Source organism: Lagenorhynchus albirostris, chromosome 2 (assembly GCF_949774975.1).
Source record: "Lagenorhynchus albirostris chromosome 2, mLagAlb1.1, whole genome shotgun sequence".
NCBI lineage: Eukaryota > Metazoa > Chordata > Mammalia > Artiodactyla > Delphinidae > Lagenorhynchus > Lagenorhynchus albirostris.
In genome coordinates this window covers 71538658-71544657 of record NC_083096.1, presented here as the reverse complement: position 1 = coordinate 71544657, position 6000 = coordinate 71538658, and positions in this window count along the sequence as shown.

The window sequence follows — 6000 nt, the reverse complement described above, 5'->3', positions numbered from 1 at the left end:
AAATCTACATCCGCACACATGCTACCATCCTACACCAAGAGAGAAGCTGACTCTCCAGCTACCAAAGTGAATCCCTTCACAGTACTCTACATCATATTCTCACCTCCTCTCCACTTCCTCAGAAACCTTGGCTATCATTTTTGCCTTTTTCCTCTATTTCTCTCTCTTGACTATTCAAACTCTCCTTCTCAATGACTTCCTCCCCAGTGGTTTTCAAACAGCTCAAGTCTCTCCCACTGAAAAAACAAATAAAATGGGTGGATGTACAGATACAAGTTTGGCCATGTTTCATTGTTGAAACTAACTGATGGGTTGTTGAAATTAAGTGATGGGTTAATGAGGGTTCATGATACTACTCTGTTCAATTTATTTACATTTGAAATTTTCCAGAATTAAAAGTTTTAAAATAGAAAAAACAGAAAGATGTTCTTGTTTGGCTCTTCCTGCCATCCAGCTCACCAGCCTCCCCTCATCCCTTCTCAGCCAAACTTTTAAGAGTTGCCTCTCTGTGTTCCCTCCATGTCCTTCTCTCCCCCTTCCTCTGCACTGCAATCCAGTTTCTTGCCCTGATACTCCATAGAAAGTGAAATAACTCCCACCACTGGCTTCCACGTCACTGAATCTAACAGATAAGGTTAGGTCTGCTTATTCTTGACTTTTCAGTAGCATGTGGTACTCAATCAAGTCCCATCTTGAACGCTCCCTTCCTGTGAGTTCAGAAATGATAATATTCCGGTTTCTCTCTTACTTCTCTTGCCATTGCTTTTCTCTTTTTCTACTGTGCCATTAAATATTAGAGTTCCTCTTAGCTCATTCTTAGGTCCTTTTCACTCTACACTTTCTCCCAGGTGATCTCATTCATACTTTTGGCTTCAAATTCCAACATGCAGATGACTCCCAAAATCAAACCATCAGTTCAGACACTGACCCGGCTCTCAACTTCATAGCACCTCAAAGTTAGAAGCTCAGAGCTGAACTCACCTACCCCAAACCTGGTCTTCTTTCAATGTTTCCTATCTCACTCAATGGTAGGCAAGCCAGAAATCTTGGAACCATACATGACAAGTCCTTCCTCTTTGTACCATTTCCAACCCACCACTAAATCCTGCACATTTTAGCTCCTAAATATCTCTAAAACCCACCTACTTCTCTCTGTTTGCACCACTACCCGCCCCCCCTCCCCCGCCCCACCAATCCAAGTTAACCTCACTTTGCACAACAACTACTGAACTGCTATTCAGCTCCAGCATCTATCCTGGCACCCTTCCACCCTGGCCCCTGAGCAGCAGCTGTAGTAATGCAAAAGCAAAGCTAAAATGCAAAGCTAATCATGTTATTCTTTGACTTAAAACCCTTCAGTGGTTTCCCCCTGTTTTTCAGATAAGGACAAAACCCCCTGCAGTCACAACAAGGCCCTGTGGGGTCAGCCTCCTGCCTCTCTCTCCAACTTCATTTCACGCCACTTTCTGCCTTCCTCTCTGTAGTCAAACCACACTCGCTTTTCAGTCATTTGTCCTCCCTCCCACCACAAGACCTTTGTGCTCCCTGTTCCTTTGTCTGGAAAGCGCTTTCCTTTATTCTTTGCCTATTTCCTACTGATCTTTCAGATTCAAGTCAAGAGACATTTCCTGGAAGCAGCTTTCCTTGGCCCCTCAGAGGAGGTCAGCTCCCTCTGCCATAAACGGCCTGGGCTCCATCGACCTCTCCTTCACTCACAGTTGCAATTCTACGTGTATTTGTGTGATAATCTCTGTCTCTTTTTGCTTATCCTTGTATCCCCGCACCTAGTTCGATGCTTAGCACGGAGTAGGCACTAAATAAATATCTGTCAAATGAGTAACTGAATGAATGTTCATTCCCTGCCAGGTTTCTATCTACTTAACCAGTCTCTAGACTATCTCCCCCATCACCTCTGAGTGAATACTCAGGGGTCACAAAGTCATTTTTAATATTAATATATCTCTGTGATTTTATAACTGATATATATCAGACACCCATATGTGGGACATGCCAGTCATTTTTATTATAAAGTTTGGAGCCAGATAATTATTTTTATACCTAAAAATGCAGATATAATGAAGTAGAACCCCCAATTTGTACTAGAATGTAGCATAAAGTATGAGACTTCAAAGCAATGTTGTACTTGGCTAAAGCCGCTTTAGGCTCTGCTTCCTGACACCTGGGGGTAAGCAGTCACTCTCCTCCACTACTTGGGGCACACTTAAGTACAAAAATTTTAAAGTACTGCTGGAAGTTTGTGCATAATTAGAAAAGAAAAAAGTTGCATATTCCTTCAAAATAAGTATAATTGGTTCTCAATTGTCTGCTATTTTGGATGGTACCATTTCCCTGAAAGGAAAGAAGGAAGAAGAATATTAGGGGTTGTTAATGATTCCCAGATGATGCTCCTCCGAGACTCAGGACTGAGCTGGGTGCATGGCAGGCAACACTCCCAGAAAGTGCGCTGGTCAGGAACACAGCAGCCAATCTCTGGTATCCTATCTCCTCCCAGCTCCCCAGGAATCTGTCTTTAGTCTCAGCCCACCTTCCCTGTATAGACATACTTGCCCTCATATCTAGCTTTAAAGCCCTGCATTGCTCCTAGCAGAAAAGGCTTCAGGTGACCCTCTCCACAGGGCCTGTGAAACTTTGTCCCCAGGGCTGGACTAAGGATTGCTGCAAGGTTTCAATGCTCAGAGCCCTAGAGAGAAATCCAGGGCTCCCACAGGGACCACAGAGCCCTCTTGAGGGTAACTACTATAGAAGATACATTGTACACTTCTTACTTCCCTTAGCACTCTACTATGCCCAAGCATTTTCAAGGTGGAGAAACATGTGGTCCATGGCTAAGTCCCCCAGAGCCTCACACAGGATCTCCAAGAAAATAGCATGAGGCATGCAGTCTGAAGAAGTCTGGTTGGACACACTGTCCGTAAACAAAGGAAGCCAGTGTTTGTTTTTACACCTACTGTGTATCTACCTATCTAGACACTTTTCCATTTTACCTTATTTAATTCTAGATATTATTTGGCTCATTTTCTAGATGAGAAAACCAAGGCTCAAGAAACCTAGTGCATGCCCAAAGTTATGCAAGTAAAGAGCAAGCCCTCTGATGCAGACCGAGGTCCATGTCATCCCCATGCAGTTTCTTCCTCCATTACGCTCCTGTTTCCAGCTTCTCGTATCATATGACTCTGTGTCTCACCTGCTGTCCATTCTCTCAATGGAACCACCACAGGAAAACATTACCATTACAGAAGCAAAAAGATATATCTTCCCAGGAAGACATAGAGAAGTTTAAAGACATTCTGTTCCATTATAATTTATAGAAACCGCAAAAGACATAAACACTGAAATCATGTTTAGGAACATAAGTTCCATTTCCTATGGCTCTTAAATACAAACAAAATGAACATTTTTTTTTACTAGTAAGTGGAATCATTGTAATGGCAATAAGTAAAAGTAACTAGCTCCTAGACAAAATATAAATGATCCATGCCAGGCTAGCTCTCCAGAGATGATAAATCACTTTTGTAGGTGGGCATTGTTATAAAACCCTCCACTTCTGGTGGTACTAGCTCCACCACTTGGGAACCACAGTGCCACGCCCTGCTGCTTCTAAAAGGTGTTGGGTCCAGCAGATCTGCAAACATTCCCCTCCCCCCAATCCAGTCTATTCTTTACCAACAGCCAAAATTATCCTTTTAACATCTAAATCAGATTCCACCACTTCTATGCTCAAACCCACCAATGATTTTCATTAGTATGAAGGAAAGTTTGACCTACAAGCCTTATATCAGCACTTGCCAGTTGGTCTGCAATTGCCCCGAGGTAGTGGTTTGAAAATTTAGTGGAGTATTTTTTGTAATGACTGGGGACCACCACTAGCCGCAGAGAGGAAGATTACCTGGGATTTGTGTGTCCTGCAATGTGTAGATACACCTCACACAAGGAAGACTTTGCCCTATGTTGTGCACTTCTTTTGAATGACCTACTGAAAGGCTAGTTGTTGGTGTCTGGACCTAGGGTCTATCTTATTTTTCTATATAACTACAGTTTCTGTATGGTTTAAAACTTCCTAAAATATTCAGGAATGCAAAATGCTGCATACTTTGTAAGAAGATTTAATTTGCTTTGATCATAAATTTATCAACTGTGCACCAGCTTGGAAAATCACAACACTGCTTGTGACTGACATTCCTTGTGATATTTAAAACATACCTGCATTTTTTGGGGCATATATAACATCTATAGCTGTTGCACTGAAGGTGATTCTTCATATAGGTATGACTGCTAGTGTGGCATTTATGTATTAAAATACACAGCATTTATGACAAGTTTATTTCCTTATATTACAAAGAGGATATTTCATTGATAAGTTTTAATTATGTGTGTAGGAAGTTATATAACCTATAAATTTCACTGCAAGAGAGTAAAGGAAAAGTGAGGAGACACTGGACTTATTATACAAGGCAGAGTTGGCCAGAGTTTACTGATAGGGTTGAGTACATTATCCTATATGACATGCTCCATATTTATCTCTGAACTTTACTCTTCATCACTCCCTCCCCTCCAACCACACTGACCTTTGAGCTTTCCCTCAAAGCCATCAAGCTCATGCCCAGCTCAGATTCTCTGCTCTTGCTGTTTCACTGCTTGGAACACCCATCTTCTGCATCTCATTGAGCTCTCTTGCTTCATTCACTCTTCACTCAAATGCCACCTCCTGGGAAAGTCTTCTGTGACCACCACACTTCACATCACTCTATCTTTAATCATTAGTTCCTCCAGCAGGTATCCCTACCTACAATTCTATCATAATATTATTTACCTATCTATTCTTTATCTGGCCCATGGGAATATGCATTCCATGAGGGAAGTGGGCAATGCTATTTCGGATGCCAGTGCCTGCAACATGGAAAATGGCATAAAGTGGGCACTTGATAAATATTTGTAAAGTGAATGAATTAATGCATGAAGATATCGCCTGTGTTCCTGATCCCTAGGAGCTACGGCTCTTTCTCTTTCCTATCTACATAATTTATAGCCAGTCTAAGTCAGCATTCATTCTTTCAAATATATCCATCAAATGCCAACCATATTTCAGGCAGTGTGAACACAATAATAAATAAGACATAGCCTGCCTGCATACTTTGTAATTAATGATCATTTTCAGCACCTGTGAAGCACTTGAGTCCTACAGTGAAATGACCTTATTAAAAAAAACCCCACCCATTTCTATTTTATATTCTGAGTATCTTTAAAATACAATAATTATGATATTCATAAATTAGAAGTTATCTCTCATATGTTAAGAAAAAAGTTGTTATCACATATAAAGGAATTTTTACCAATGTGGAAAATCTTGCTGCCAGTGCTGGTGATGTCCTTTTCAAGTCCCCAAAACATCACCCCTCAGAGGCTGAGGGAGCTAAAGGCTGATGATGTTTGAATAAGTGGAAGCTTTTATTTCCCTTCAGTGGTGTAAGCCAGCAGGGGCCTCTACCTACCTGGCTGAGATGAAACTACCCATGTAAGGCACAGAGGGACCATCTGCCCTCTGAAGGACTCCACTAGCTAGAAAGTCCATCCCAGCCTCTTTGTTAGGGTGGCACAAGTCAGCATCAGCCCCAGTTGATGGCATACAGCCACAGTGGAGGTTCCAGGCAGGAGATGATCATTCAGTCCCTTTCATTTCCCTACTCTCTGGCCAGGCATCTTTCCCACATGCTGAGGAGAGAGACAAAAGCAACCCCAAAACTAACAGAGCCTATATACTTGTACAGAGCTGTACAATGGATTTTCTCATTCATTTTTACGTTTGGAGGATAGATAGTACCATTTTGTTTTTATAAATTAGCAAATTAAAGTTCAGAGAGGTTTAGAAACTTGGTAAAGCTGCAATTTAAACCAAGGTCTTCTGGTTCTAAGTTAGAAAATGGAAATCATTGGCTAAAATAAGTTTGGGGGATTATCTGTGGGGTTTAATTCTCACTGGTA